Source organism: Triticum urartu, chromosome 2 (assembly GCF_003073215.2).
Source record: "Triticum urartu cultivar G1812 chromosome 2, Tu2.1, whole genome shotgun sequence".
Classification (NCBI taxonomy): Eukaryota; Viridiplantae; Streptophyta; class Magnoliopsida; order Poales; family Poaceae; genus Triticum; species Triticum urartu.
Genome location: NC_053023.1, coordinates 32,228,768 through 32,237,186, shown reverse-complemented (window position 1 = coordinate 32,237,186; position 8,419 = coordinate 32,228,768). Strand labels below are relative to the sequence as shown.

The following is an 8,419-nucleotide window of genomic DNA, read 5'->3' as shown; positions in this document are numbered from 1 at the left end:
TGCATGCTGCAGGGCGAGCCAACTTGATGTGTGTCTGACCTGGATTCGCAAAAAAATGTAAAAATTAATTTCAGGCAACTTTCCTGTTGACGGGCCCTAAAAGTACGTTTCTATGTATTTCCTTCGTTTCAAAATAGATGACCCAACTTTGTACTATTTGGAACGAAGGGAGTACGTGTGTATTCCTTCATCCTGCATTGACCTACTCGTCCAGCGAATGCCGGCATTTACACTGTCTCCGACTATCGTAGCATTCATTTCAGTGCCTTTTCCTCCGCAACTCCCGGGCGCCTACCTAGGGCGATCTAGGGTTTTGGGGGTGGAACACGGCGGCGCGCGCTGAAACTCGGCGAGGCGACAGGCTTGTATCCCGCTGATGGCGTCTCCGTCAGGACAGGGCAGAGGGAATGATCCCCTGTCGCCAAGGGCGGCGAGGGCAAAGCTAGCGGAGGCCTTGGGGAAACTAGACATCACCGACGAGGAGGCCACACCGCCTGTGCTGGATGATGCGAACGAGGGTAGGCCGGAGAACTGGTTGCTGGCGAGGAAAGTGCTGCATAGGAATCTCCTGCACATCCAGACCATAACCAATGCGCTCCGTCCGGCTTGAGGAAACCCTAGATGTTTGGATTTCAAATATGTAGGGGAGAATACGTTTGTGGCTGAATTTGCGAACCAGAGAGATCGCGATCGCGTTTGGCAAGGGGCGCCATGGCATGTGAGCAAACACGCAGTCATCCTCTCAGAATTTGACGAGTGCATGCGCCCCTCCGAACTGCGTTTTGACAGACTTCAGATGTGGGCTCGGGTTGTCAACCTACCCTTCAACCTACGTAATGAAAAGTGGTGTGCTGCAATAGCCAAGCAGATCGATGAGCACGCTACTGATGTGAACTTCGATCACGTTAATGGCTACCTGAGGGCCAGGGTCACAGTGGAAGTGAGCAAGCCATTGAGGCGCTGGATTGTGATTGAATCGCCCGGAGGAAGAGTGTGGATCCTTACGATATACAGTACAAGAACATCCCGCACTTCTGCTTCTCATGTGGCCGTCTAGGCCATTCTGACCTGTATTGCCCGACCCCGGGAACCAGAGATGCAAATGAAGACCTACCTTTTGGGAAGGGACTGCGGGCTTCAGATGAGCGCAAAAAAGGAAGCTCCAGTGAGAACACGTCCAGAGAGCACGCTGCTAATCAGAATAACAAAGCTGATACCAGAGGTTCAACCACTGCTACTGGAAAAGGAGCTGAGGTAAACTCCCCCATAAAGCATAGGAACCAGAACAAACGGAAGGGAGGACCACCGATCAATAAACATGTTTACAAAAGGGTTGAACTGCCCTTGCTGACCAATGAGGCTTTTGAAACTGCACCTACAAAACAAGTCGCAAAGAGTACAGGGGGAGAACCTTCATACACCTCTATAGATGAAGATGGGGAGAGAGTTCCCAAGAAGAAGAAACCTACCCCGGTTAACTCAGGGCTTTCGGCAGAGGCTGCGGCGCAGCCCTGCCCATCGCAATGAATTGCCTGAGTTGGAACTGTCGCGGGCTTGGGAACCTAGCGGCAGTTCGAGAGCTTCGCAGCATTGTGAAGCAGGAAGGGCCCGGTCTCCTCTTTGTGATGGAAACAGTACAAGAACATCCCGCACTTCTGCTTCTCATGTGGCCGTCTAGGCCATTCTGACCTGTATTGCCCGACCCCGGGAACCAGAGATGCAAATGGAGACGTACCTTTTGGGAAGGGACTGCGGGCTTCAGATGAGCGCAAAAAAGGAAGCTCCAGTGAGAACACGTCCAGAGAGCACGCTGCTAATCAGAATAACAAAGCTGAGACCAGAGGTTCACCCACTGCTACTAGAAAAGGAGCTGAGGTAAACTCCCCCATAAAGCATAGGAACCAGAACAAACGGAAGGGAGGACCACCGATCAATAAACAGGTTTACAGAAGGGTTGAACTGCCCTTGCTGACCAACGAGGCTTTTGAAACTGCACCTACAGAACAAGTCGCAAAGAGTACAGGGGGAGAACCTTCATACACCTCTATAGATGAAGATGGGGAGAGAGTTCCCAAGAAGAAGAAACCTACCCCGGTTAACTCAGGGCTTTCGGCAGAGGCTGCGGCGCAGCCCTGCCCATCGCAATGAATTGCCTGAGTTGGAACTGTCGCGGGCTTGGGAACCCAGCGGCAGTTCGAGAGCTTCGCAGCATTGTGAAGCAGGAAGGGCCCGGTCTCCTCTTTGTGATGGAGACCTGTAGGATCGAAAGTATGTCTAGAGGGGGGTGATTAGACTACTTGACCAAATAAAAAACTTAACCTTTTTCCAATTTTAGTTCTTGGCAGATTTTAGCTATTTTAGGACAAGTCAAGCAATCATCACACAATTCAAGCAAGCATGGAAAGAGTTTATGGGCAGCGGAAAGTAAAGCATGCAACTTGCAAGAATATAAAGGGAAGGGTTTGGAGAATTCAAACGCTATTGGAGACACGGATGTTTTTCCCGTGGTTCGGATAGGTGGTGCTATCCTACATCCACGTTGATGGAGACTTCAACCCACGAAGGGTAACGGTTGCGCGAGTCCACACAGGGCTCCACCCAAGGGCAACGGTTGCGCGAGTCCACGAAGGGCTCCACCCACAAAGGGTCCACGAAGAAGCAACCACCCACAAAGGGTCCACGAAGAAGCAACCTTGTCTATCCCACCATGGCCATCGCCCACGAAGGACTTGCCTCACTAGCGGTAGATCTTCACGAAGTAGGCGATCTCCTTGCCCTTACAAACTCCTTGGTTCAACTCCACAATCTTGTCGGAGGCTCCCAAGTGACACCTAGCCAATCTAGGAGACACCACTCTCCAAGAAGTAACAAATGGTGTGTAGGTAATGAACTCCTTGCTCTTGTGCTTCAAATGATAGTCTCCCCAACACTCAACTCTCTCTCATAGGATTTGGATTTGGTGGAAGGAAGATTTTGAGTGGAAAGCAACTTGGGAAGGCTAGAGATCAAGATTCATATGGTAGGAATGGAATGTCTTGGTCTCAACACATGAGTAGGTGGTTCTCTCTCAGAACATATGAGTTGGAATGATGTGTGTGTTCTGATGGCTCTCTCACTGAATGAGAAAGAGGTGGAGGGATATATATAGCCTCCACACAAAATCCAACCGTTACACAGTTTTCCAATCTCGGTGGGACCGAATCAATAAACTCGGTCTGACCGAAATAGTAAACCTAGTGACCGTTAGGAATTTCGGTGGGACTGACATGCAACTCGGTAGGACCGATTCGGTTAGGGTTTGGGCATAACGTAATCTCGGTGATACCGATTACACAAACTCGGTGAGACCGAATTTGGTAATTAGCTAACCAGAGAGTTGGTCAGGAAAACTCGGTGGGACCGATTTGCTCTTTCGGTGAGACCGAGTGGAACTCGGTGAGACCGAAAAGTTACAAAGGGGAAACACTGAGTTTACATTGCAATCTCGGTGGGATCGATTCGCTCTTTCGGTGGGACCGAAAAGTTACGAAAGGGAAACAGAGAGTTTGCAACCCCATCTCGGTGGGACCGAGATCCTTATCGGTAGAACCGAATTGCTAGGGTTTGGCAGTGGCTAATGACAAGTGAAACTTGGTGGCGCCGGATAGGAAGAATCGGTAGGACCGAGTTTGGCTTAGAGTTTAGGTCATATGTGGATATGGGAAAGTAGTTGAGGGTTTTTGGAGCATATCACTAAGCACATGAAGCAAGAGGCTCATTAAGCAACACCTCATCCCTCCTTAATAGTATTGGCTTTTCCTATGGACTCAATGTGATCTTGGATCACTAAAATATAAAATGAAGAGTCTTGAGCTTTTGAGCTTGAGCCAATCCATTTGCCTTAGCATTTTGAGGGTTCCACTTTCACATCCATGCCATGCCAATTATTGAGCTTTCCTGAAATAATTATCTTGGAATAGTATTAGCTCAATGAGCTATATGTTGTTATGAATTACCAAAACCACCTAGGGATAGTTGCACTTTGAAGACCAAAATTTCGGCAAAAAGAGTAGAAAATCTGCAGACCACCCTCTGGTTTGCAGGCTGTTTTGCGGTGGACAGCGAGGGTTTGAGTGGAGGAATTGCCTTATTCTGGTCAGCCGATGTCAAGGTTGAGCTCAGGAACTACAGTTCTGGCCATATTGATGTTATGGTGCAGAAAATTGATCAAAACACTAACCCATGGAGATTCACGGGTTTCTATGGCGCCCCCAGAGCGGGGGATCGACACCACAGTTGGAGGTTTCTTCGTACATTGATGGCAATACCACACACGGCCTGGTTGTGTGTTGGTGACTTCAATGAGACGCTCTATGCTTCGGAACACTTCTCGAGAGCGGCAAGGCCTGAATGGCAAATGCGAGCATTTCGGGAAGTCACTGACGAATGCCTCTTCCAGGACTTGGGATGGACGGGGACAAAATACACATGGGACAACGGGCAGTTGGGCCATGATAATGTAAAAGCTAGGTTGGATAGAGCTTTTGGGAATCCAGACCTAATTCACCTGTACGGCTGTTCACGAGTGCGACATATAAGTACGACCAAATCAGACCACTGCTTCCTACTGCTGGAATTGAGGGCGGATGAGGTCAAGTACAAGACAAGGAGAGCGAAACAATTTCGCTATGAGGATGTCTAGCAAACACATGCAGATTATGACCAAGTGGTGATAGAGAATTGGCAAAGGGGGTCAGGTCAGCAAGGTTTGGCCGGTGTGATCAGCGCACTCAAGAACATGTAGAGCACGTTATCAGCATGGGGTGCGAAGGAATTTGGTAGCCTAACCGCTACCATAAAAAAGCTCCGAGAAAAACTAGAACGCTTACGGAGTCAGGCTATCGGCAGAGGGCCCTCGAACGAAGAAAAGGCCATAGTTAAAAAGCTGCGTGAGGCACTTCGTCAGGAGGAAATATGGATGCGACAAAGATCGCGAGTACCGTGGCTACGTCACGGTGATCGGAACACCAAGTTTTTTCACGCTCAAGCTGCTATGAGGAGGCGCTTGAATAAAATAGAGAAACTTGAGCGTGCGGATGGTTCTGTTTGCCAAACAGTTGAGGACGATCAGGAGGAAGTCCAACAGTTTTATCGAGCTCTATATACATCTCAAGGTTTCAACCACCTAGACGAGCTCATTGATTTGGTTCCAGTCCGTGTGTCTGAACAAATGAATACATGCATTGACATGCCTTACACAGCACAGGAAGTCAAAGCGGCGCTATTCCAAATGGCACCGTCAAAAGCACCGGGTGTGGACGGCTTTACCGCGGGCTTCTTTCAGAGGCACTGGTCTCTGCTTAAAGAAGATATCATTCCGGCGGTGTTGGGTTTTCTCAACGGTGGCGAATTGCCGGAGGGCATGAACGACACTGCTATCACACTTATACCCAAGGTACGGCACCCACAACGCATCAATCAGTATAGACCTATTTCCCTCTGTTCTGTACTATAAAAAATTGCAGCCAAATGCATTGTCAACAGAATAAGGGGCTTTCTTGATGCTATTGTGAGCGAGGAGCAAAGTGCTTTTGTGCCAGGGCGACTCATCACGGATAACGTGCTCATTGCTCATGAGAGTGTTCATACATTGAAGAAAAGGAAAAAGGGAAAGAATTCTGTTTGCGCTGTCAAACTAGACATGATGAAGGCATATGATCGTGTAGAATGGCACTACCTTGCGGTGATCATGTCAAAGATGGGATTTAGCGCTTCTTTTGTTCGTCTAATCATGAAGTGTGTCTCGTTAGTCCGATTTTCAGTTCGCGTGAATGGAGAACTTTTGCCGTACTTCACCCCCTCTAGGGGTTTACGGCAAGGCTGCCTGGTGTCACCTTACCTATTTCTCCTCTGTGCAGAGGGTTTCACAACATTACTCAATAGCTATGGTGGAGCTCATGTGGACAGAGGAATCCGAGTCAGCATTCACTCACCTTGGATCAATCATCTGCTTTTCGCGGATGACAGCCTTATCTTTATGCAAGCGAGGGAGGAGAGTGCTGCTAGACGGAATGATATCTTGCGGGTCTATGGTCTATGCTCGGGCCGATGTGTCAATAGGGACAAGAGTTCCATCCTATTTAGCCCAAACACTCCAAAACCTGTGAGAGCATCACTAAAAGAAGTACTTGGCATTTTTGTGGAGGCCTTTAATGAGAGATATTTGGGCCTACCGACAGCAATTGGGAAAATCACCTCAGGATCCTTCAACTTCATTGGTGATAGAGTGTGATCGAGGATGAATGGGGGGTCTGAGCGTATGGTCTCGTGCGCGGCGAGGGAAGTTCTGCTCAAGTCGGTGGCCCAATCCATACCAACCTTCACTATGAGCTGCTTCAAGCTGACCAAAAAGGTTTACAAAAGCATTACCTCGCCGATGGCAAAGTTGTGGTGGAGCAGCTCCATTGACCGGAAATCCTTGCATTGGTTAGACTGGAAATCTTTGTCACTTCCAAAGTGCAAAGGAGGCATGGGATTTCGAGACTTGGAATGCTTCAACATTGCACTATTGGGTAAACACGGCTGGAGGATGATCACAAACCCGGACTCCTTATGTGCTCGGATACTAAAAGGCCGTTACTTCCCAACGACTGATTTTATGAGTGCCACAGCGCCACGGAGCGCTTCTGCTACCTGGAGAGGGATTATGGCCGGACGGAAGGCACTTGAGGTCGGCCTAATGAAGCGAATATGTGATGGCACCTCTGTGAACATTTGGACTGATCGGTGGCTCCCTGGGAAACTTTCACTGAGACCATCAGTTCAGATTGGGGATGCCGCTCTCCATATGGTTTCAGACTTAATAGACAATGAGAATTGGACCTGGAAAACTGATCTCATTAGGACTAACTTCACACCACCAGATGCTGATGCAATTCTAAACATACCTCTCAGGCAGGAAGGTGGTGATGATTTCTGGGCGTGGGCTCACGAGAGGTCGGGATCCTATACTGTAAAATCCGCGTACCGTGCTCTAATGACTCGCAACGAGCATTTGGCTCTAGAGGAAGGGACGGTCACAGAAACTTCAGAGAGTGACAAACAGTTATGGACTCGACTATGGAAGCTCACGGTGCTGCCCAAGGTTCGTGTCTTTTGGTGGCGAGTCCTCCGTGGCATTTTACCGGTGGAATCAACACTAAGGCACAGACACATTGCGACCATAGCTCGTTGCAAGGTCTGCAAGGGTGCAGACGAAGACATGGTCCATGCACTTATCAAGTGCCCCCATGCTCAAAGCTTCTGGACCGAAGCTAAACAGTGGCTTCAAATCAAACTGCCACAACTACATCCAAGCACCTGGTGTAAGGATATTTTGTGCGATTCTCGCATCAACGAGGGAGACCGGGCAAAGATTATTACAGTCATGTGGGCTATCTGGACCTCACGCAATAATATCACACATGACAAGGAGAGTCTGAACCCTGCTCAGGCTTTGAAACGCATCAGAGAAACCTTAATGCTGCTTGAACTCCCACTGGAACATACTAGGATCATGCCTGGTTTTGGTTGGAGACCGCCAGAGCTGGAATATGTCAAGATCAACACGGATGCAAGTGTCTCAATGACTAAAAACAGAAGTGGAGCGGGCGGACTGGCAAGAACCTCCTCCAACTTTGTTGCTTCCTGGAGCAAGCCGCACCTCAACGTCACGAATCCACTCATTGCAGAAGCACTGGCCCTCCGAGATGGAGTCATATTTGGCAAGCTTCGAGGTCTCCAGCGAGTGGTCTTCGAAACTAATTGCCTGGAGTTGGTCCAGCTATGGAACTCATGACATTTTACGCGCTCTATTATAGCGCCTATTCTTCTCGATATCGAAGAGCTAGCCTCCTCTTTTCCTAGTTTTGATATTCAGCATGTAATTAGACAGACCAACACTTCAGCTCACCTGTGTGCTAAACATGCAAGCACATTGGGTGTGAATGGTTGTTGGATGAACTCCCCTCCCGGTTTCCTCGTGACCAGCCTGATGGCTGACCGCGCTGGAGCTGGAAATGTTTGAATAAAGCTCAATGATTCCCGCAAAAAAAAAGACTACCGTAGCATTCTGGAGCATTTCATAAAGCATTTTGCAGCATCATTTGTCGCCACCACACACTCTCAGACAAGGGAAGGCATGCCGAAATTTTTATTATTGATAATTAATATTCCAGTAATTCTGAAACTAAGAAACATTAATAAGAAATTCGAAAAATAGGAAGGACGCTAGGAATAATAACGTCCAGGGCTGGACGCCAATACCAACAACGTCCAAAGATGGACGCTCTTATAAACAGCGCCCACTGTGTTTGGTTCAACCAGACCCTGTTCGGCTATCTCTGGCCTTCGACTTGTACCCTCAGCAACTTCTGCAGGACCAAAGCTAGACTCCGCCACC

General features: G+C 48.7%; 1 pseudogene; it reads left to right on the top strand.

The window, feature by feature from the left end:
- Window positions 1-376: 376 nt before the first annotated feature.
- Window positions 377-7,816, top strand: LOC125534872 (annotated as a pseudogene).
- The last annotated feature ends 603 nt before the right edge of the window (window positions 7,817-8,419 follow it).